The following is a 24,824-nucleotide window of genomic DNA, read 5'->3' on the forward strand; positions in this document are numbered from 1 at the left end:
CCTTTTTCACAAAAAGGCCTATTTCCTCTTAAACTGTAGTTTAAATTGCTGGGCAGTCATATTTAGCCTTGAGAATATTATCAATGATAAATGGGAACAGGCAAAAGTCTACATAATTATAAGCTATATTCTGTGCTCTAATCACTGGCACAGAACTCTTCAAACCCCGGCTTTTAATTTCCCTGAGGACACCTAGAGGCTGTTGGGCCAATGCTTGCCAAGTCACAACTTGTTTTATTAGAAGTAATTGAGAGAACTCCAGGGAGAAAATAAATAAGGTTTCAGAGATTTCCAGATCTCCATTTCCAGGCATTCCCAAGAAGTTTAGGGTGTGACTGTAAATGTGTAATATGATAAAAGTTTAAAACCAGATACAATACTTTTATACCATACAACACACTTTCTTACTCCTACTGTCAAATACTCCTGAATACAGGACCCCAAATCTCTGAAGAACCCTACAAACCAACTTCTCAAACCTGTCTCTGCGCCAAAATTACCCACATTTCCACTCTTTTCAGGGCCACCCCAGTTTTTCTCGAATGTGAATACTCAGATCTAATAAGTCCTTGCATTTGCTATGCTATCCTATTGTGGAGAAGCAAGAGTTTATTAAAACTTTTGATTTGACACTTCATTTCCTTTTGTATCTGGAAAAAATAAAAAGATGCTATAAAATAAAAATTTCAAATCTTATTTTTAACTGAGGCCACATCTTTTGTAAAATATAGTAGCTTCTCTTAATACAAATCAGAGAATCAAAATTAAAAAGCCTAGTCAACCAAAGATAAAATCAGAGCTGGGGTGCAGAATACCTGTCCAAGCTAGACATGCTTGTTGATGGATGAGAGGGAACAAGCTATAACCTTTCTGTGAGCCTCAGTTCCCTCATCTGCCCCAGTTTAGAATGTCTGGAGTACAGCATGCTGTAGGACAATGGTTCTCAACCTGTCAGTACATCAGAATAATCCAGGGCAGTTAAAACAGACAGACAGACAGACAAAAAACACATATCAGCAAACCCCGTCCAAGACTTCTAGGACCATAATTTTTTTTTGGCATGGGGTGGAGCAGGGGGGAGGTAGGTGAGGGTAGAAAAAAGAGAGAAACAAGTGTGAGAGATTTCTAATCATTGCCACAGAGGGCCAACTCATAATGGGAAAGCACTGAACTCTGAAAAATACTACACAAATATGTACCAAGGCAGGGAAATGGGCTTCCATAAAGTGTCCTTTTGTTCCACAGTGATCTGCTTTTTTTAATTGTTCTGGAAGTGCAGAGAATTCAGAATCAAAAATAGCAGTTGCTAAGGTAGATGTTCTTTTTTTAAAAAAAAAAGGTATTTTGATACTTTGGCAGATGGTTCAGAGCAATAGCACTCTTGCTGATCTTGGTTCATGAAATCTCCACAATTCACCAGTCTATGTGACAAGCGTTTTCTCTATTAATGGAAGAGAGACCATTAATGGCATTTGCATTGACGTTCGTGTTGACAAATCTAAGACCACAGCTTTTCTCCCACCAAGCAGTCCTTATAACTTGATTCTCTCTGCTACCAACATTCCAGATCATCTTATTTCTTTTTAAATTCTCTATCTACAGATAGTTGATAAAGAACAGAGGTCCCAGTGACAGGCCTTCAGTCTGAACAGGCACACACAGAGCTATGAACCAGAAGATTCTGAACACTAAGAACCTTGTATCTGAAAGGTAAGCATCCCAACAATGGTGGTCGTTCCCTATTTCCTCCTGGGAAACATTAGGGACAGGGGTAGAGAGTCTTACACCTACTGAGAGAAAAATTATTTGCCAGCTACTTTACATAAACTACCTTATTTTAATCTTCCCTCTCCAGATAAGGAAACTGGGGTTCAAAAGGTTAAATAAGTTGCCTAATGTCAACAAATTAGAAAAACAGAAGACCCAAATAAATCCAGGTCTCTTTGATGTGAAAAGACCAGTATCTTAGTTCTTTTCATTGTAATTTAATTTCTATTTTATTTTTAATCAAAGCATAATGCATCAATATTTTAATGAGACAAATAACTTTATAAGGTTTAAGAAAAACAGTAGCCCCTAACTCTCCTCTTCTCCCTCCCCACTTCTGGCAACAATTTTCAGCTCTTTTGATTCTTTTTGGTATTTATCTTTGTATTTCTAAATAATTTGCTAATATTGTCACTACTGATTTCTATTTTACTTGTCTTCCCATTATGCAAGACAAGGATTCAGCTCTCTTTTAAAATCTCCCCTCTCTTTATGGCCTCCTCATCCTTCTAATAGTTATGTATTATTTTGATTAGATTTACATTCCACTTTTACTTTCTTATGACTGTGTGATTATTCACTGCTGAGCCATATAATATACTATGGCTCCTTTTCCTTTCCTGAAAAATATTTTTACTGAAAAAACTTATTTGCTTTATTACTATCAGTAATACAACTCCTCAATAAGTTCAGACATTACTCTATCAATTTCATTTTCTTACAAGGATCTCTCCTTGAGCTTTCTGACTTGCTCAAGTTTAGACTTATTCATCTCTGTGCAGAGAGGAAGGCCTTCACCTTGAGACCTTCTTTCAACCTGAATTTGATGATTCCCTTTATTCATCTCTCTCTCTCTAGCTGAATCTGTCATTCTCAGTATCCCTAATCTTCATCCTCCCTGTTTTACTCCTCAATTTGGTGGGGTAAACCCTCCAGTAGCTTTCTGATGAAGTGCTTACAAAGTAAATTTTTTGAGACCTTGCTTTTCAGACCTTGCTGAAACTATATTTCAGATAACTGAAAATATCTTCACCCTAAGATTTAACTGACAGTTTGCTAGGTTGAGTCCCAGGTTGGAAGGAATTTTTCCTCAGAATTTTGTAAGTTTTGCTACACTCCCTTTTGTTTTTGTTGAAGTTCAGGGCCATTTTGATTCCTGCTCTTGTACTTAACCCATCTGGAAGTTCATCCTTCAGTTGTTGCAAATTTTCTTGAATTACTTTTCGGGCCATTTCATTCCTTCTCTGTGCCTGTTTGGGACTCCTACTGTTGGGATGTTAAATTTACTGAAGTGATACTCTAACACTCCCTACCTCCTTCTTTTTAAACAAACATTTACCCCCTTACTTTATAGATACACATTATCTTAAGCTTGTTGTCTTTGACAACAAGCACTGTGATGACAAATGGTGTCTAACTAATCCTCAATAAAAAGTAATAATCAAGGAAAACAGTGTGCTTCTGGAACTCCACTGAGGCTGTGGGTGTGTAGCCCAACAATGCTCTACTACCAATTGACCAGTTCAACCAGAGTAGCTCAACTTTGATTAGTTATACACATTTGGATTTCAAGTTTGAAAAGAATCACATGCTTAAAGGTAGATTTCCTCCACCCCTTTTGCTTTTCAATCGCCAAGTCGTATCTGATTCTTTGGACCCCATGGACTGCAGAATGCCAGGGCTCCCTATCCCTCACCATTTCCCTGAGTCTCCCCAAGTTCATGTTCACTGAATCGATGATGTCATCCAACCATCTCATTCTCTGTCACCCACTTCTCCTTCTGCCTTCGATCTTTCCTAGCATTAGGGTTTTTTCCAATGAGTCGGATGTTCACATCAGGTGACCAAAGTATTGGAGCTTCAGCTTCAGCATCAGTCCTTCCAATGAGTATTCAGAGTTGATTTTCTTTAGGGCTGACTGGTTTGATCTCCATGCTGTCCAAGGTACTCTCAAGAGTCTTCTCCAGCACCACAGTTCAAAAGCATCTTTAACAGGGTCTATGAATCCCAGGGACGCGGGAGCCTGGTAGGCTGCCGTCTCTGGGGTTGCACAGAGTCGGACACAACTGAAGCTACTTAGCAGCAGCAGCAGCAGCAGAGACAAGTGTGGGTGATTTAGCAAGTAGAAAAAGGGTCCTCTCCTGGGTTTTCCCTACTGCTGAGATTATTATGCTTCTGGGTAAGTGTTCTATCTACCAGGGTTGACACTTGTGGTAAGAGGCCAGTTTAAATCTAAAGCAGTTTCAGGATGGGGTGATTCTAGATTAACTGTTTACCTCTTCTACTCTGCCCTAGAAAAGAAAGTCACCTGCTTTCCCCAACCCCTTGGGGTATGAATAATAACAGTTCACATTCTACTTCAGAAAAGTTGCCATCTTAGCAAAGGAAGAGGTGAGTAAGTGAGTGAGAGATACATCCTGTCTTTTCTATTTAGCTCTATGTTTGACTCCTCAGCCACAAAAAGCAACAAAAGCAAAAAGCAGAAAAAAAGTCAATAATGTAGTATATACACATAAATAAAAGAACATCTTCTGTCTTAGATGGTTAAGGTAAACCTTTGACGGCACTGAAAAGTATGTGTGTTTCCTTACTTGAAGAAAGGAAATGGAAGAGAACTGTCACTCCTGACATTTACTTGCAATCATTTTCCACTTTTAAGACAGTTCCATTAGTACAAGCAGCCAGTTCCCTAAAATGACAGCTTCCATTTCTATTCTCACTTTCCAGGTTGTAAACTTCAGTTATGGATATACCCATAGCACACTGCACTATACTGTCACTGTGTAACACTGTTCCAATCAGGCAGCTGAAATCACAGAAACTTAAATTATCCAGCAGAGTCAGAATTTGCATTTCGCATTTTTTAAAAATATAAGCTGGTTGGCTAAATGCATCAGGATAGATAAGGTAAGACAATCCCACAGATCAAACCCGAAACTCACCAAACTAGGTTCTCTATTTTTCTGGATGTCAGAACTTGGTGAAACTTTTTGTTATCTTCTAAGAGTTAAAAGGAGACTTCACAGCCAAAGACCATACCCATGAGTCTCAGCTTTGCCTCACGTCCTTTTTTATCTCCAGTAGCACTTCTTTCCCTCAAGTTGTATAAAATTCTATGGGTTAAAGTGCAAAATGAAATAGTGTAACACCAAAAGGGAAACTAGACATGTGATGTTCTACCCATCTGAGGCATTGCTCAGTTAGCTTGCTTAGCCATGTCAAGGAGTATCCTTTCCTCTGAGTAGGGGCCATGTTAGAGTCTGGAGATGCGGGAGAAAGAATTATCAGTTTAAAATGGTTACTTATTAAAAAATCTGTCTTTCATAAGTCATATAAAGTGGGGCTCTACAGAATATTCTTGGATGGGGAAAACTTCAAGAGGAAGTTTACATTCAGTATGAGGAGGTATAAGAACTTTGTGGGAAGAAAGGCCACATTTTTATCTCCTAGGATTTGTGGTATTTTAATGTTTATAAAAAAGGAAATATGGATTTAAAAAGGCTGAAAAACATCAATATGAAGGAAAAGGCATTTTAGTTTAGGGATAGCAAATATATAAAGTCATGAAATTAGTCATGGTAAAAGCCATATACTTACTGGCTAGAAATAGTAAAACCACTTACATATCCCACAAGAATAGTTGATTTTTTTTCGAGTAATTTAAAATTATTATCTTGAAGGGACCTGAGTCCCTGATTTCTGTCCTTAGAGCAAATCATTCTTCACAGCAAAATCACCTGATTGAGTTTATTCTGCTGCTGAAGAGAACAATTCTCCATACCTAATTCTACTGCAAATATCTCAAGGATTCCTATAACTTCAGGTAAGTAACCATCAAACTAGAACTCATTTTTCTTAGTCCACTCAATTTCCAATAATTCATAACTACAATGACTTGTAGACAGACTGTTTTCACTGTTAACAACCTGTTTTCAATAGACTCTTCTTTTTTTGCAAAGAAAAAAGCATGGTGGTAAGTGAAAGCTACTACAGCTCATTGCTCAAAATCTTTACCCTCATAATTTAGTAATGATAATTACCATTAAAGAAAGTATGTCTCTGAAGTTAAAAGGAAGAAAACAAGGTTGCTGTTAGGACACTTCTCCCACGAGACAAACAATTAAAAAAGTCTCTTAAGAAATGCTTTTCTTGCTTGAACAACAATGTGAATACATTCAACACTACTGAACTGTACACTTAAAAAGGGCTAAGGTGGTAAACTTCACATTATGTGTATTTTACCACAATTAAAAAAAATGTTTTTATAGATTAAGAACTGAAAAACTAACATATACAATTACATAGGTCCCAAAGGCTTGTTTTCAGTTGCCAAGGCTCTGGTACCACTGCCTGTTTCAATTCTCCTCAACTTTTTTGAACAGTTTTCAAACAATGCACCGTTCAAAAGATTCCGTACGCTAATTTGCCACCCACCCACAAGGGAGTTGAATTCATATTCTGTTATCCTTTTTTGAAAATGATTCAGAATCTTGGTTTTGAACTACAGAGAAATTTTGTTCCCTATTCTTGCTAACAGCCTCCTCTTTTCCTCTACCCATGACTGAAAACCGTAGCAGTAAGCATAAGAAGCAACATGGGATGAATGGCAGCCACAACGTAAATCCTACAGAAAACAGAAACTAAAACTTGCTTTGACATAATTACACACAATCAAGTTGAAACTGAATAGTAATATTCATGCTTAGAAAGCTGTTAGAAAACAAAAGGATATTGAGTAGCAATAGCTAATCAGCTAAAGCATGAGTATATGGCTGGCTCTTGAACAACACCAGTTTGACGTGCACAAGTCCACTTATCCATAGATATTTTCATGAGTAAATACTGTAGTACTATATGATCTGTCGTTGGCTGAATCCCTGGATGTGGAATTGCCGATATGGTGGAACCACAGATACACAGGAACTTTGGATACAGAGGGTTAACTTTACATGCAGATTTTCAATTGAGCAGAGGGTTGCCATGCCTAACCTCCGTGTTGTTCAAGGACCAACTGTAGTTAGAATAGTGTTTTATATCAAGAGGCTATGTATTCTTTTTTTTATCATTTCCTGACAGATAATTGGTATGCTTTTAAAAAATATGCAGTTTTTGTCTGTTATAGGTTGTTGTTTAGTTGCTAAGTTGTATTTGACTCTTTGTGACCCCATGGACTGTAGCCCACCAGGATCCTCTGTCCATGGGATTTCCCAGGCAAGAATACTGGAGTGAGTTACCATTTGTTACTCCAAGGAATTTTCCCAACCCAGGGATGGAACCAGTATCTCCTGCACTGGCAGAAGATTCTTTACCAGTGAGCTACCAGGGAAGGGCACACCCCCAAATTATGCCAATAATCACTTGTTCTAGATTAACAGACGTTTAAGTTAAGATACTCAAATATCCAAACACTGACAGAATACCTGCATTACTCTGTAAATAACATTCATGAGCGTCCTGAAGTTTCCTCCAGTTCACAGATGTATATTGCTAAACTGCATTATCTAAGGTAATAGTCTTGCTTGAAAGCAATCAAAAAGTATTTCAAATAATCATTTATAAAAGTGAATAGCTCTCCCAAAGATTACATAATACACTACTATCCACATATTAACAGTAAGCCATTCGTTAGCTGAGTAAAACAGTGGGCTGTGGTTATATGGTTTCTATGCCTCAGAAGCCAGCCCTGTTCTTACGTGTGTCCACAGGCTATGTACATACCTAGACTGTTACTGATTTTCACTTCATATTCAGTATGTAAAAGCATGCTGAGCTTGCATATTTTCTCAGCCACTCATTTTGAAACTCCCCTATAGGATTTGGCTAGAGTAGAATATCAGCTTGGTTACTATCTCCAGAGCAAGAAATTTCCTGGGAAAATTGGGAAGCTGATGACAACAAAGTGAAACTGATGCTTTTTTAGTTGAGTTTCACTCAATGTTTCTTTTAGGGCATAAAAGCTTGCCCATGTAGAAGCAACACCCTTCTCTTTACAAATTGGAGTAGAGGAGAGAAGAAACAGTGAATCACTTTATCAGTACTTTATTAGACCCTCAGTCTACCTACAGCATTTTCCCTGAAAAATAAAAAAAGGTGGAGGATAAAAGGACCAGGATCAGTACAGCAGTTCTTCATTCTCTACATTATTGGTGCTTCACACCCCTTCAATTATAAGGATTTACTCTAAGGAGCTTTTGTTTGCCTTTTAAAGTTCTGGATCTTTCTGCTCAATATTACTGCTGCCTTAGGAACAATGTACAGTTGACCTTGAACAACATGGGTTTTAACTGCATGGATATACTTACAGGCGAATTTTTTCCCCCACGAAATACATACTCCAGTACTACACTATGACTGTATCTAAAGATGCAGAACGTCAGAAACAGAGGGCTGACTATAAACTGCTTGCAGATTTTCAACTGCTGGGAGCTGTGGCACCCCTAACCTCCAAGTATTATTTAAGGGTCCACTGTACTTGCAGATGGTTTCATGAATTAATTCTTTCAGGCTTTCAAACAGAGAGCTCTTAAACTATTTTAGGTTTCACTGGTGGCTCAGCAAGTTGAGCTGAGTCTGGCAATGCAGCAGATGCTGAGTTCAATCCCTGAGTTAGGAAGATCCCCTGGAGAAGGAAATGGCAACCCACTCCAGTATTCTTGCCTGGGAAATCCCATGGGCAGAGGAGCCTCCTGGGCTACAATCCATGGGGTTGCAAAGAGTCAGATACAACTTAGCAACTAAACAACAAGCTATTTAAACTACCTCAAAGCAGAGAAAGAACTATTCTAAATTCTTTTTAGAAAATCAGCATAGCCTTGATATTAAACTCTGGCAAAGATAACACGAAGAAAGACGACTACAGATGTAACTCAATTACTGATTTTAAAGAAAATTGTTACCAAAAAGAAACCTATATACTTAAATTTAACAAAATGATGAAGTGTAAGGTTGTTTCAAAAACTAGAAATCAAAGATACAAATGAACTTATTTACAAAACAGAAGTAGAGCACAGATGTAGAAAACAAACTTACAGTTAACATGAAATAAAGGGGAGAGGGATAAATTGGAAGACTGAGACTGACATATACACACTATATAAAATAACTAATGAACCTGCTGTATAGCACAGGGAAATCTATTAAATACTCCATAATCAGTATTCAGGTCAAGAAGCAACAACTGTACATGGAACAACAGATTAGTTACGAATCAGGAAAGGAGTATGTCAAGGCCGTATACTGTCACCCTGCTTATTTAACTAATTTGCAGAGAACATCATGCGAAATGCACGGCTGGATAAAGCACAAGCTGGAATCAAAATTGCCAGGAGAAATATCAATAACCTTAGATATGCAGATGACACCACCCTTATGGCAAAAAGCGAAGAAGAACTGAAGAGCTTCTTGATGAAAGTGAAAGAGGAGAGTGAAAAAGTTGGCTTAAAACTCAACATTCAGGAAACTAAGATCATGGCATCCACGTGGCAAATAGATGAGGAAACAATGGAAACTGCAGGTGGTGACTGCAGCCATGAAATTAAAAGATGCTTGTTTCTTGGACGAAAACCTATGACCAACCTAGACAGCATATTAAAAAGCGGAGACATAACTTTGCCAACAAAGGTCTGTCTAGTTAAAGCTACGATTTTTCCAGTAGTCATGTATGGATGTGAGAGTTGGACTATAAAGAAAGCTGAGTGCTGAAGAATTGATGCTTTTGAACTGTGGTGTTGGAGGACTCTTGAGAGTCCCTTGGACTGCAAGGAGATCCAACCAGTCCATCCTAAAGGAAATCAGCCCTGGGTGTTCATTGGAAGGTCTGATGCTGAAGCTGAAAAGCCAATACTTTGGCTACCTGATGCAAAGAACTGACTCACTGGGAAAGACCCTGATGCTGGGAAAGACTGAAGGCGGGAGGAGAAGGGGATGACAGAGGATAAGATGGTTGGATGATATTACCGACTCACTGGACATGAATTTGAACAAGCCCTGGGAGTTGGTGATGGACAGGGAGGCCTGGCGTGCTGCAGTCCATGGGGTCGCAAAGAGTCAGACACGACTGAGCAACTGAACTAATGGCCTATATGGGAAAACAAACAAACAAACAAAGTGGATATATGTACATATACTTTGCTGTACATCTGAAATTAACACATTATAAATCAACTATACTCCAATAAAAATTAAAAACAACAACAACAACAAAGGTAGAAATCTACTAAAACAATTCGCTATTCTAAAAGGTCAAGGAAGAAAACCACAAGATTGGTCACATTAGATGCCAAAATGCCATATATGACAAAACTCAACTTCCATTCCTGATAAAAATGTTTAGTACTAAAGTAGCAATGAAAATACATCAACAAGAAATATATACACCAAATGAAAACTCAACATCTACTGTTCAAAACTGCTCTCAAAGTGCTAGCCAATGCAAAAGAAAAAACAAAAAACCCCCAACTTTAGACACAATCCAAAATCTATTCCCTGCAAAAATCCCAGTAGCTAGAAATATTAGACACTTCTTTGATAAATAAAATTATTTGAAATTTATTATAAAATTCATATTCAATGACACAATAAAAATAACTGCAAATGAATATATATGATAAGGATGGCCAGAATCACTGTTATTATATATTACTGTTTTGGAGAAACTATAAATTTATAAACAAAAGAAAGATTTAAATATAAAGAAGGAGTTAAGATTATATTCAGATGACTATTTTCCTAGAAAATTCAAGAGACAATTTATTAAAACCAGTAATTTTAGAAAGCTGGCCAGATATACAATCATCTACATGTCAGTCACAAAATATTAGTGGGTAGTTAAACCCCTCAAGGGCTTCTCTGGTGACTCAGTGGTAAAGAATCTGCCTTCAACGCAGGAGAATCGGGTTCATTCCCTGGGTTAGAAAGATCTCTCCCCGAGAGAAGGAAATGGCAACCCATTTCAGCTTTCTTGCCTGGGAAATCCCATGGACAGAGGAGCCTGGTGGGTTACAGTCCATGGGGTCACAAATAGTTGGACATGACTGAGCAACTATACAGCAACAACAACAAAACTCCCCAAAGAAACCTGTTTTAATGAAATATACATAGTTTACTTTAAATTTTACCTGAGAGAGAACACAATCACCAAGGATATTTGAAGAGGGACTTGCTTTATGAATGACTACAAAATGCCTAATCAAAGAGAGATTGGTAATTGTATAGGAAGAAGCAAATAGAACAAAGGAACACAAGAATCCAAAAAAGACTCATGTATGCCTGGAAATTTACTCTATTAAGGTAGTTTTTCTAGCCAGTTGGGAATGAATTGATTTCAGCAAATGATTTCAGCAAAAATGGCTAAATCCCTATCTTATACAATATTCAAAAATAATTTTCATATATTTAAATGAGTAAAGCATAATAACTGTAAGAATATTTAATGAACAATATAGGAAAATATTTTAACAATTTTTTAGTGAGGACCATCTTCTTAAGTGAAAACCTGGGCATTTTAACCCAAAGACTGATAGTTCTTGAAAATATTCGCCATATAAATCACCAAGGGTTAATATATCTGTATCCTAATGAAATACAGATTAAATAATTGTGAAGAACAAGGGCAAAATATATAGACAGGCCATATTAAGAGATGTTTAACTACATTTGGAACACCCAGGCAAAGAAATCCCATGCTGACATTAAGGTAAAGCAGAGCTATATATGGTAAGATTTCCACTATATATATATTCTATCTGAAAAACCAAATTATAGGACTGTATGCACATACAATCTTATTTTCATAAGAAGGCGAAATAACACGTTTCTGTACACATAAGAGAGATGTGCAAGGCGTTGGAGTACCTGTGGCTGGGGAGAGGGCCGTGAAGGAGTTTCATTTTCTGCTTAAAACAAGACTGTTAGCACTTTAGGGTTCTCTTCCCCTCCTCAATGAGAGGGACAAAACATTTTTTCAGCAGACTATAGAGCTCGCTTCTCCGCTCCCCCTCTTTGAAGTGTGTATTCCCGTCGTGGTAGGGAAACAGATCACGCTATTTTCCTTCACTTTCGGGTCACTTCATGACACTTTATATAGCAAAGGCTGCTCTACTTCTCCCTGCTACAGCATAGTAAGAGACACAGAGACTCTTTGGTTTGAGTATCTTTCCCCTCCTTGCTTCACTTCGTGACGAGCACAGCTTGTTACACGTGTAACTCGTCACTAGTCAGTTTACACCGCGCTAGGGATTCCGCCTAAAGCCCGGTTCCCACTGGGGGCAGGGTTTGCTTCAGCTCTTTCCGCCTCAGCCATCCAGTTTCTCCTTGACCCTGGGGGGAGGTTACCCAACTTCTCAGTGACAAGGCTATGATGACACCCCGCAGGAAAGCTGAGAGAGAAACTGTGCAATAACCTTGGGGAAAAAACAACAGAAAGAACCTAGGAAGTTTTCGAAAGAGTAACAAAGATAGTATTAACTTCTGGAAGGCAGCCTCCGGTCCTCAAGAGGGGCTGGGACCTCCAGTTCGGGTCTACTGCTCACTCTGACATCACAGGCCTGCCTCCCCGGTTGGCAGGCCAAGAAATTAAGTCACAGAGAGCGGCCGACGCGGAGTCGGGCAGGATCCCTCCCCGGCAGCCGTCGCAGCAGGGGCCGTCGTTGCTGCGCAGACGCCATGGGCCCGGAAAGCCCCTCCCGGTCCGCTCCGGGACAGGGACCCAGGTGATTTCCTTCGCACAAAGTCCCTCCCCACCATGAGAGCTGGTTGTCACTGCAGCTCCTCGGCTTCTCTCCCTGTGGCGCCCATACGGCCAGCGCATCCCTCTCGCTCACACACACAAGTTCTCCGTCGCCGTGCCCGACGCATTCGGACACTGCAACTCGCTAGCAAAGTTTCTTACTCACAGCTCAGGGTTTCCGCACCGGTCTCTCCAGTCTCAAGTCGCCCGGCGCCCAGCCGAGTGACTCCAACCGGAAGTTGTTTTCCTTTCCAGTTCAGAGGGCAGCGCCTGCGCGTGGATCCCTTAACCCTTCACCCTCCACCCCTCCAAGCCAGACCGTGCCCGTGCCGCCACTTCCCTCTAACCTCACCCAAGCCCCGCCCAGCCCTGCCCCGCCCCGCCCGGCGCAGCCCTACCCGGACTCAAGGGGGAAAACTACAGACCCGGAAAGGCCCTCGAAGTCAAGTTTAAAGGTCAGCGGAGGGTCTCTTGTTAAAGATATAGATTCACCCTTAGAGATTCCCAGAGTTAAGAGCTCAGCTAAGTCTCTTCAGTCTTGTCCAACTCTTTGAGACTTAGTGGATGGTAGCCCATCAAGCTTCTCAGTCCATGGGATTCTCCAGGCAAGAATACTGGAGTGGGTTGCCATGCCCTTCTCCAAGAGTTAAGAGCAACTGGGGTGAATTCCAAGAGTCCTCATTTTCAGCAGATGTTCATGTGAATGTGATTAGGGTTATTAAGCTCCACATGCTGAGAAGAACCACACACACACACACACAAATATACACACACCACACACCCATTTGGGTTTTCCCCAGCTAGCAACACCTATCATTAAAAGTACTTGCCAAAGTTGAGTGATTGCTACATGGAAGTAGATCTCTATTAAAAAAATTTCCCTTAACTTAGGATTCTCCATTATTCCATTTCCTACCCATGCTTGAATATTTTCCAAGATGAAAAGTTTAGACAGATACCTCAAGAAAAGTTTTAGCTCGGATATCTACTATCTCAGGCAAGTTGCTTAATCTAATGAATCTTGATTTTCTAAAATCTGACAGCAAAGGACAATGATAACCTACTTCACTGGATGGATGGTTGCAGGATCAACTGATAATGTAAGCCAAAAAAAAATAAATATGGTAAAATTCAAAATGCTCTTCAAATGAGAGGGGCTGTCTGGAGTCAGTCATGTCATCCTGGCTCCTTCCCACCATCAAGCACATTCCTATTCCTTTTAGGAAAAGAGTAGTCAAATCCACAGCATATACGTATATGGACTCTCCCTGAGAACACTGAAGGTTGGGACTCTCCACACTGACTGAAGTATAACTGTATTTGGCTGAATGCATGTAACACTTCCAAAAGCTTCCATGGTGATGACCTACTATTTATTTAATTAAAACAATATTTTAAAGAACTGTCACTATTTTTGCATGTATCTGACAAGAGTTGGTGGTGTTGAAAAAGACTTTATCACCAAGCACAAGCATATTAAGGGTGTTGAAAATAGCAGTTTCAAAACTAAGATTAAAATGACCATGAATACCATATATTGTTGTCCTGCAGAGCCTGCTCTAGAACATAGCTTTATATCCACAGACTTGATGAAATTTCCAAATTTGAGAACATGCCTGTCCTAGTGATCTTGGATAAGTGCTTGGACAGATCTTCAGTCCATCAAGATTCTTTCTTCATCCTGAATGTTTCAAGCCTAGCTCTATAGTCTTGAGCTCCTTTTTTTCTAGTTGTACTGCTGCATATGACTTAGAAGCTGCTATCCCTCCAGGGGAGTCCAGGATCTTGCTCCTCCTAGGATAGTAACTTTTCTCTGTTATAGCATAAGGATCAAGTTCTGATTGCCTCAATTTCTCCCTACACTGCTGAATCATGAACGTTTACACTTCTTTCCTTAGGCCCAGTACATCTAAGGATTTAAAAACTTGCCAAATTACAGTGTATTCTACTGAATTATCTCGAATATTTGGCTTATTTTTTAAGTCAAAGCCAAAACATAATTTTAAAAACATTATCTTTTTAAAAAATAGAAACTTTTTGATAGAGCATTGTGATCAGTTGAACAGTTTTCTCGTAATAAGTAATTGAGTTAATCATGACAGTACAGTACTTTAAAAAAAAATTTGTGAGCGATTTTAAGTTCAAAGCAAATTTGCAAGGAACATATAGAGATTTACTATACACTCCCTACTCTGAAACATGCATAAGACTCTTCATCATCAACATTTCCCACCAGAGTGATACATTTGTCACAACTGATGAAACTACATTGACATATCATTATCATCCAAAGTCCATAGTTTACATTAGGGTTCACTCTTGGTATTATACATTCTATGAGTGTGGACAGAGGCATAAATGACATATATCTATCATTACAGTATTATACTATACTGGAGGATACCAGTATACTCTATATACTCTGACATGTATCCATAATTGTAGTACCATAAACTCTAACACTTTGGCCACCTGATTGATGCGAAGAGCTGATTCATTGGAAAAGACCCTGATGCTGGGAAAGATTGAGGACAGGAGGAGAAGGGGACAACAGAGGATGAGATGGTTGGATGGCATCATCGAATCGGTGGACATGGGTTTAGGTGGACTCTGGGAGTTGGTGATGGACAGGGAGGCCTGGTGTGCTGTGGTTCATGGGGTCGCAAAGAGTCGGACACGACTGAGCAACTGAACTGAACTGAATTATACTAGAATAATTTCATTATCCTAAAAATCCTCTGTTCTCCACTTATTCATCTCTTCCTGTCCCTAATCTCTGACAACCACTGATCTTTTTACTGTCTTCGTAGTTGTGCCTTTTCCAGAGTGTCATATATTGGAACCAAACATTATGTAGCCTTTTCAGATTGGCTTCTTTCACTTAGTAATATGCATTTGAATTTCCTCCATGTCTTTTCATGGCTTGAAAAAAAATTTTTTTTTTTTTTTACTGCTGAATAATACTCCATTGTCTGGATGTACCACAATTTATCCATTCCTACTGGAAGACATCTTGGTTGCTTCCAACTTTTGGCGATTATGAATAAAGCTACTATAAACATTAGTGTGCAGGTTTTTGCATGTGTTTTCAGCTACTTTCACACTCCTAAATATAAAGCAGTGTGATTGTTGGGTTGTAGAGCAAAAGCTGGAGAAGGCAATGGCAACCCTCTCCTGTATTCTTGCCTGGAAAATCACATGGATGGAGGACTCAACTGAAGCAACTTAGCAGCAGCAGCAGAGCAAGAGCGTGTTTAGTTTTGTAACAAGCTGCCAAAGTGTATTCCAAAGTGGCTATACCATTTTGTATCCCCATCAACAATGAAAGAGAATTATTTTTGCTTCACATCCTCATCAGCATTTGGTATTGTCAGTGTTCTGGATTTTGGCCATTTTAAAAGGATTGTAGTGGTATCTCATTGTGTTTTAATTTTCATTTCCCTGATGATATATAATGTGGAGCATCTTTTCACATGGTGATTTTAATCTGTATATCTTTTTTGTAAACTATCTGTTAAAGTTCTTGATCCATTTTAAAACTGGATTGTTTGTTCTCTTATTGTTGAATTTTAAGAATTCTCTGTATATTTTGTATAACAGTCCTTTATCAGATGTATCTTTTGAAAATATTTCTACCAGTCTGTGGCTTGTCTTTTAATTCTCTTTACAGTGTCTTTTGCAGAGCAAAAAAAATTTAATTTTCATGAAGTCTAACTTATTCAGCACTGCTTTTGAGCAAATTGAAGGAGCTACTTTGACTATTTCTAATTTAAATAGTAGAATTTAATAATATACTCAGAATCTAAAACTGAATTCATGAGCATTTTGAAATATGAAAGTGCTAAACATTTTAAATAAAGAAAGAAAAAATTAAACATATCCATTTCTTAACTATATATTTTTATCTTTCCACTCCCATAATGTTGTAGTCATGAAGAGAAGTGGCTGCATACTTCTCCAATGGCTGAAATATGCATAAATGCTGGGCTAAATGGATGAGTTTTGTGCTAAAATGGTGTCAAACATTTTCCTTTTTTATAATGATTTTTTAAAAATTTATTTCTGGCTATGCTGGGCCTTCACTGCTGCGTGGGCTTTTCTCTAGTTGTGGAGAGTGGGGGCTACTCTCTGCTTGTGGTGCATGGCTTTTCATCATGGTGGATTCTCCTGTTTCAGAGCCCGGACTCTAGGGCACATTTCAGTAGTTGTAGCTCCTGGGCTCTAGAGCACAGGCTCAATAGTTGTGGCACATCGGCTTAGTTACTCTGCAGCATGTGGGGTCTTCCCGGACCAGGGATGGAATCCGTGTCCCCTGCATTGGCAGGTGGATTCTTTACCACTGAGCCACCAGGGAAGCCCGACGATAAACTCTAAATACAATATGTTTTATTAAGGTTAGGAATTTGAGGAATAACCCTTTAAAAATGATGTAATTTCACTCTAATTTTCCTTATATTATTATGTACCTAAGGTTAGCAAGCAAGAATTGGAGGGTAGGATGGAATGAAAATGAGAACTGCAGGCTTATTAAAACCATTTCAGAACCTATTTTCAAAACTGCTAAATATTTTATTGAGAGTTCTGAATATAAATCCAGAAACAAGGAAAGCTGCCAGTATAAATACTACTACAACTTGGAATGTCAGGTATGCATCAATGAGCTCATTCAAATCTTTGATGTGAAATATCACTATTAATAGAATCTGGTTGACTTCTGATTTAGGATGACATCTGGACTAGCTGTGTTTGTCTCAGACTCTCTGAATTAAATGCCTTATGAAAAATCAGAAAAATATGAGAACTCATAATAGCATCAAAAGGCAGGATTGATGACCAGACCCATTGCACATGGCTGAGAAGCTATACCCAGTACAGGACCCTCAATTGAAATAGGCACTCACTTGCCGAGCTTTGCTACCTTGGGACTTAAGTCTTCAAGAGTAGATGTAACCCTGTTGATAGGCATCCTACTGACAGAATTTGACAAGATTTTTCACCGTTTTCAAGAACCATAGGACTGAAAGGACATGAAGCTTTGTAGTTTGAAGGTGAGCAAACTTGTGACTTTAAGGATAGTAAGCAAGCTATCTGCCTCATGGTACCTACTAGTGAAATGGACAGTAGTAACTCCACTAGTACGTGTTACCTCCAAATACTATTTTTTTTTTTTTTTTACATCTTGTTGCCCCATCATTCCCCCATTAGTACTTCTTTTTATTATCTATTGATAGTATGGACCTCTGGTTTAGAGAATACCAACATGATTACAATAGATGTAGACACATGATATTCTGTATCTAAGGATATGTGAAGCAAATAATGGAAGGGCCTGGGCAGACAGACAGGTGTGTTTGACCCTCTGGGAGTTTAATTTTCATACATGGTGCCGGTCAAGGAAAAGATGAATGGTTTTTTTTCTAATTAACGAGGAATTCTCTTCTTCATATCAAAATAACTCGGCAATAAGGGTGAGGGATCACGCCTCAGGCCAGTATTCATAGTGAGAATGTTGATAAATGTTAGCTTTAGATTCAAAAGTTAGATATGAGCTATGCATGTCTTTATGTCTCCCAGCTCAAGACCTATGCTGAGGAGCTAGTAGAAATCAGGCAGATAATGAGAAGAACCAAATAAAATCCACACATCTGGTTATAAGGGCTACAAAAAACTTGGAATGAGTTTAATACAAGATAAACTTGTATTAATAAGTGTAATACAAGATAAAGCATCCTTTTGAAAAGATTTTGCTGCATAAAGGAAGAAGAACAAAGTCCCCCCAAATTTTGGGAAAGTGAACACTTTAGAAAATGGTTTGCCATAACCATAAGTTAGTGGAAAGAATTGGATTTGTATTCTCTGTGATACAAAACTTGAAATCTAAGACATGATATTAGACTAAAATAAGAAGGGAGAAATAACAAAGATGGGTAAGTTAAGGCTGTAAGGACATGGAACATGCAATGTCAAAATCTGAATATTTATTTGAACATAAAAAAGGGAATCCATACACAGAATGTTAAATCAATGATTAGAGGAAAGATAATGAATTGAAACGGAGAAGGCAATGGCAACCCACTCCAGTACTCTTGCCTGGAAAATCCCATGGACGGAGGAGCCTGGTAGGCTGTAGTCCATGGGGTCACGAAGAGTCGGACATGACTGAGCGACTTCACTTTGACTTTTCACTTTCAGGCACTGGAGAAGGAAATGGCAACCCACTCCAGTGTTCTTGCCTAGAGAATCCCAGGGAGCCTGGTGGGCTGCCATCTCTGGGGTCGCACAGAGTCAGACACGACTGAGGCGACTTAGCAGCAGCAGCAGCAATGAAGTGAAAAAGAGAAAGTGTCAGTTGCTCAGTCATGTCTGACTCTTTCTGATCCCATGGACAGAAGCCAGTCTTCTCTGTCCCTGGAATTCTCCAGGCAAGAATGCTGGAGTGGGTAGCCATTCCTTTCTCCAGGGAATCTTCCCAACCCAGGGATCGAACCTGGGTCTACCCACATTGCAGGAGGATTCTTTACCATCTGAGCTACCAGGGAAAGGATAAACAGATGGAAACAATTAAATGGAAATAATAATAATGGAGGGAGAGTTCTCCATCTTCTGAAAAAGAAATCTGAGGAAATGGAACAGAAATAGTAGCTAAAGATACATCAGAATATATCTGAAGTGATACTTTGATATAAGGCAATCAGAGATGAAAAAAACCACAGTGAGTTTTGAAACATACCAATAAAAAGAGATCAAACATTTTGATCTATCTGGAGAAAAATTTTGCTATTCAATGATGTATCAATTCATTCATTAATTCAGGAACTATTTTGTGACTGCTTGCTATATGCCAAAAGTTAGGGTCACAAAGACTACCAAGACACAGTTTTACCTAAAAAAGAATTTAGTGTCTTTTGTGGAGGATATGCATATAACAAAACAGGCAATTGCTACACAAGGTGGTATTATAACATTACAATGGGGTAAGAATAGGGTGCTCAAAAAACACTGGAGAGAGGGGGTGAGGGAAAGCTTTCTCAGTCTCAAGTATGGAAACAATTCAATAAAAATCCAGAGAAGAGACTTCTCTGGTGGTCCAGTGGCTAAGATTCCCCACTTCCAATGAAAGAGGGTCAGGTTCAATTCTTGGTCAGGGAACTAGATCCCACATTCCACAAATAAGATCCCACCTGCTGAAGCTAAGACAGTGCAGCTAAAAGAAAAAAAGAATTCAGAAAAAAATAAACTACTTTCAAAGGAAGAAAAAGAAAAATAGACTTATCTTCAACATTAAACTTCAGAAGCTGAATAGAATCACATACACAGTAGCCTGAAAAGATTTGACTTACAAAGTTTATACCCACACAAATTATCATTTGCATAGGAAAGGAAAACTAAGACATTCTTAGATACCTCATAGTTCAGAAATATATCACCTCTGTACTGAAATAATTGAACATACACTGTAGTAAGTCAGGAAGGAAATCAAAGTAAAAAAACTAAGAAAGATGAAATTCTGTTATAAAAGAAATACCTATAAATATTTGAAATAATTTAAGTATTGGATGAGGCAAAAACTTGTCACAAATATAATGAGAATATTAAAAGTGATCTTTAAGGCATACAGTCCAAGTATAAATAAATAATTTAGTAATAATGTGTTCTAAACTTCCTGATTATAGCAACCAGATCTCAAATGGTTAGAAAAGAGGTGGCAAGAAGGAGAAAGTTCTAATTTCCTCATTTTCTTATTTTCTATTTGTGAAAACAAGGAAATGATAGGTTCTCATTCTTACAATGACATTGTAATTGACATATACTATTTTATGTTTTTTCTTAAAAAACATGAAGGTAAATAATTACAAATATAATTGAAAATTATATGTTTATTTTTTCATGTTTTTTTTTTTTTTTTTTTTGCCACATCTCATGGCTCACGGGTTCTTAGTTCCTTACCAGGAATTGAACCCAGACACTCGGCAGTGAAAGCACAGAATCCTAACCACTGGCCCGTCAGGTAATTCCTTATTTTTTCATGTTCCTCAATAGAGGAACAAAGAAAGGAAGACATTGCTCAGATAACAAAGTTGTAAAACTCTCATCCCAGTGGTTTATCAATCATCCAATAAGGAACTCTTGTGAGCATTCCTCTACAACATTAAAAAATTTTTTTGGCTGCACCACATGGCATGTAGGATCTTAGTTCCCCAACCATGGATCAGACCCATGCCCCCTGCAGTCAAAGCTCAGAGCCTTAACCACTGGACTGGCAGGAAAGTCTGAGTTTGGTTTTTTTTTTTTTGCAAGCATATACTCTGTCCTTGGGCTGCCCTTGCGCTGCCCTTGCGGCCCCGCTGGTAAAGAATCCGCCTGCAATGCAGGAGACCTGGGTTCAATCCCTGGGTTGAGAAGATCCCCTGGAGAAGGGAACAGCTGCCCACTCCAGTATCATGGCCTGGAGTATCCCACAGACTGTGTAGTCCATGGGGTTGCAAGAGTCAGACACGACTGAGTGACTTTCACTTTCACTCTGTCCCCATTGTCACCCGCTCTCCTCACCACCACACTGTTTCTATTGACACTCTTTGTTCAGACTGTCTTCAAATTCATATATTTACCACATTTGTCTTCTAACTTTTCCCCTAACTTTCTCTCTTGGCAAATTCTAATTTTTTTCTTTTTTAAAAAAATTCTTTCTAAAATTTTTAATTGGAGGATGATTGCTTTACAATACTGTGTTGAAAGAAAGAAAGTGAAGTCGCTCAGTTGTGTCCAACTCTGAGCAACCTGCTAGACTGTAGCCTGTCAGGCTCCTCTGTCCTTGGGATTTTCCAGGCAAGAGTACAGGAGTGGGTTGCCATTTCCTTCTCCAGGAGATCTTCCCAACCCAGGGATTGAACCCGGGTCTCCCGCATTGTAGACAGACGGTTTACCATCTGAGCCATGTTTCTGCCATATATCAACATGAATCAGCCATTGGTATACATATGTTCCTCCCTCTTGAACCTCCCTCACACCTCCCACCCCATCCCACCCCTCTAGGTTATCACAGAGCACTCAGTTTGAGTTCCCTGAGTCTGACAACAAATTCTCACTGTCTATTTCACATATGGTGATGGATATGTTTCAATGTGACTCAATTCATCCCTCTCTCTCCTTCCACAAGTCTGTCCTCTATGTCTGTGTCGCCGTTGCTGCTCTGCAATCTTTCTAGACTTCATATATATGTGTTAATATATTTGTTTTTCTCTTTCTTTAGTCTGTGAAGTAAGATACAGACTTACTCCATTCTGTATAACAGGCTCTAAGATTCATCCACCTCTTTAGAACAGACTCAAGTGCATTCCTTTTTATGGCTGAGTAATGTTCCACTACATATATGCAGTGGAATATTATATATGTAACTTCTTTATCCATTCATCTTTTGATGGACATTTAGGTTGTTTCCATGTCCTAGTTATTGAAAAAAAAAACAAAAACAGTGCTGCAATGAACACTGGAGTATGTGTATTTTTTTTCAATTATGGTTTCTTCAGGGTATATGCCCAGTAATGGTATTGTTGGGTCATATCATAGTTTATTCCTAATTTTTAAAGAATTCTCCATACTGTCTAAATTTGATTATGTCCCTTTAGCACGTAAGGTTACTTCCTATTAACCTTAGGATAAAATCCAAACTCTAAACAAAGAGCCTGACTGGACTGAGTGACTGAACTGAACTGAACTGAAACATAGTCTAAGGTTTCTTCTTACTTCTCTATAGACTCATATCCTGCCTCCTCTTCTGGCTTTTTTCAATACCTCAAATGCTCCCTGTTTTGTTCTTTTCAGACAGAATAGTTCTGTCCTGTTTGCTAGTGTGTTTTCTTCTTCGCAGAACATGTTTCCTTCACATTTTGCTTGGTCTGTTAAGGCCTCAGCTGAATGGGGTGAGTCAAAACAAGGCCCTCACTTCACTTCTCTTCCAGGTTAGAACTCATATTTCACCCTTTTCATTTCCCTTTATGATATGTACCACACTTTAAATTCTAAGACACATATTGAGATGTTTTTGAAGTTAGAATGGCTATTACAACTGATATTAAAGAAACTTGCAAACTTGCAGTCTGAGGCCTAGATGGCCATTGCCCTCACAAAGGCAAACTCAAGCTGATACAGGCTAATGCAAACAGACTATAAATGAGAGTTCTCATTAAAATTGCCTCATTCATATGTTGGTGTTGCCATTCACTAACCACATGACTACTTTACCAACTCTGAGCTTCAGTTTCTTCTCCCGTCAAGTATAAATTATAATATTACTGGCCTCAAATGTTGAGTCTGTATGTGTGTGTGTACAGTGAGATAATGTGTGAACAGGACCTGAATTATAGGAGGAATTCAGTAAATATTAACTAATACAGTTGATAGTTGAACAATCAGAAGGTTGGGACACCAACCCCCTAAGGAGTTGAAAATATACATATAACTTTACAGTCAGCCCTCCATATCCATGGTTCTGTAGCTGCAGATTCAACCAACTACAAATCATGTAGGATTGTGGTGGTGGTAGTTGGTGGTTTAGTCGCTAAGTTGTGTCCGACTCTTGTGACGCCATGGACAATAGTCCGCCAAGCTCCTCTGTCCGTGGGATTTCCCAGATGAGAATACTGGAGTGGGTTGCCATTTCCATCTCCAGGGGATTTTCCTGACCTGAGGACTGAACCCAGATTCCTGCATTGCAGGCAGTCTCCTCTTTTGCAGGTGGATTTTTTACCCCGTGAGCCACCAGAGAATTAGTACTGTAGTGCAAGTTTGTAAAAAAGAAAATCCATGTATTAGTGGCCCCACCAGTTCAAACCCATGTTGTACAGGTAATATCTGTAACTTAAGTAGCTGGTTCTACATGCAGTTGATTTTTAATTTAAGTCAGAATTATCATTTAAAAAGTCTTTAAAAGTTTACCTTAAGGAAATGTAGAGATTGTACTTAGTAGAAAAATATCTTACTTTAAATCAATTGTCTTACATATGCCCAGAGAGCTAAAGGAAACCATGGACAAACAACCAAAGGAAGTCAGAACATGGTATATGAACACAATGAGATTATCAGTAAACGGATTAGAAAAATTGTAAAAAGAAACCAGATAGCAATTTCGGAGCTGAACAATACAATAAGTGAAATGGATAATTCACTAGCGGAGTTTGACAACAGATTTGAGCAGGCAGAGTAAGTTAGTAAATTTGATGATAAGATAATTGAAACTATCCAGATAGAGGGACAGAAAAAAAAAAAGAATAAAGAAAAGTACATAGAGTCTAAAAGACCTATAAAACATCATCTTGCAAACCAAAATATACATTATGGAAGTTCTGAAGGAGAGGTGAGAGTAAAGGAGCAGAAAATAAATTTAAAGAAATAATGGCTGAAAACTTCCTGATATGTTGAAAGAATGAATCTGTACATTCAAGCAGTTCAATGAACTCAAGTAGGCTAAACTCAGATTCACCCTGAGATACATTATAATCAAAGTGTTAAATGTCAAAGACAATAATAAGAGAATCTTGAAAGCAGCAAGAGAGAAGCAACTCTTTATATACAAGGGATCTTCTGTAAAATTAACAGCCAATTTCACTTTAGAATCATGGAGGCCAGAAGGCGGTGGGATGACATGCTTAAAATGCTGGGGGAAAAAATAGGTGTCAATCAAAAATTCTGTATCTGGCAAACCCATTTTTCAAAATGAAAGAGAAATTATGACATTCTGAGATACAAAAAAAAAAAAAAAAGCTGAGAAAATTTGTTGCTAATAGATTTACCCTTAAAGGAATTATAGAGGGTCCTTCAGATAAAATGGAGAAGGAAATGGCAACCACTCCAGTAATCTTGCCTGGAGAATTCCATGGACAGAGGAGCCTGGCAGGCTACAGTCCATGGGGTTGCAAAGAGTCAAGCATGACTGAGCAACTATCACTCAGATAAAAGGGTCGTTAGACAATAATTCAGAGCAACACAAAGAAATACACTTTGGTTAAGGCTACTATCTAGGTAGCTATAAAGACTGTCATGATTTTGTTTTTGGTTTATAACTTTTTATTTCCTATATATTTAAAAGAAAATGCTTAAAAATAATTTATCTATGTTAATAGGCACACAATGTATAAAGATGAAATTTGTGATTACAAGGATGTAGAAGAGGGAAATAAACTATATAGGAGTAGAGCTTTCTGTATTATTAAGGCTAAGCTGGTATTAACTCAAATTGGATTGTTATAAATGTTTCAAATTATAATCCCCATGATAACCACTATGACAATATCTGAAAAAATACATAAAAGAAAATGAGAAGGGAATAATATGG

At 38.5% G+C, this 24,824-nt stretch overlaps 1 protein-coding gene across 1 annotated transcript in view; it reads right to left on the reverse strand.

Moving 5' to 3' along the window:
- The window catches only part of TANK (TRAF family member associated NFKB activator), a 79,395-nt gene extending 66,675 nt beyond the window's left edge, over nucleotides 1-12,720 (reverse strand). The window contains exon 1 of the mRNA XM_052635567.1: nucleotides 12,660-12,720. The gene's annotated coding sequence lies outside the window, so the exon portion shown is untranslated. The remainder of the gene's footprint in view (nucleotides 1-12,659) is intronic.
- Between the last annotated feature and the right edge of the window lie 12,104 nt (nucleotides 12,721-24,824).

This window comes from Budorcas taxicolor, chromosome 2, assembly GCF_023091745.1.
Source record: "Budorcas taxicolor isolate Tak-1 chromosome 2, Takin1.1, whole genome shotgun sequence".
Classification (NCBI taxonomy): domain Eukaryota; kingdom Metazoa; phylum Chordata; class Mammalia; order Artiodactyla; family Bovidae; genus Budorcas; species Budorcas taxicolor.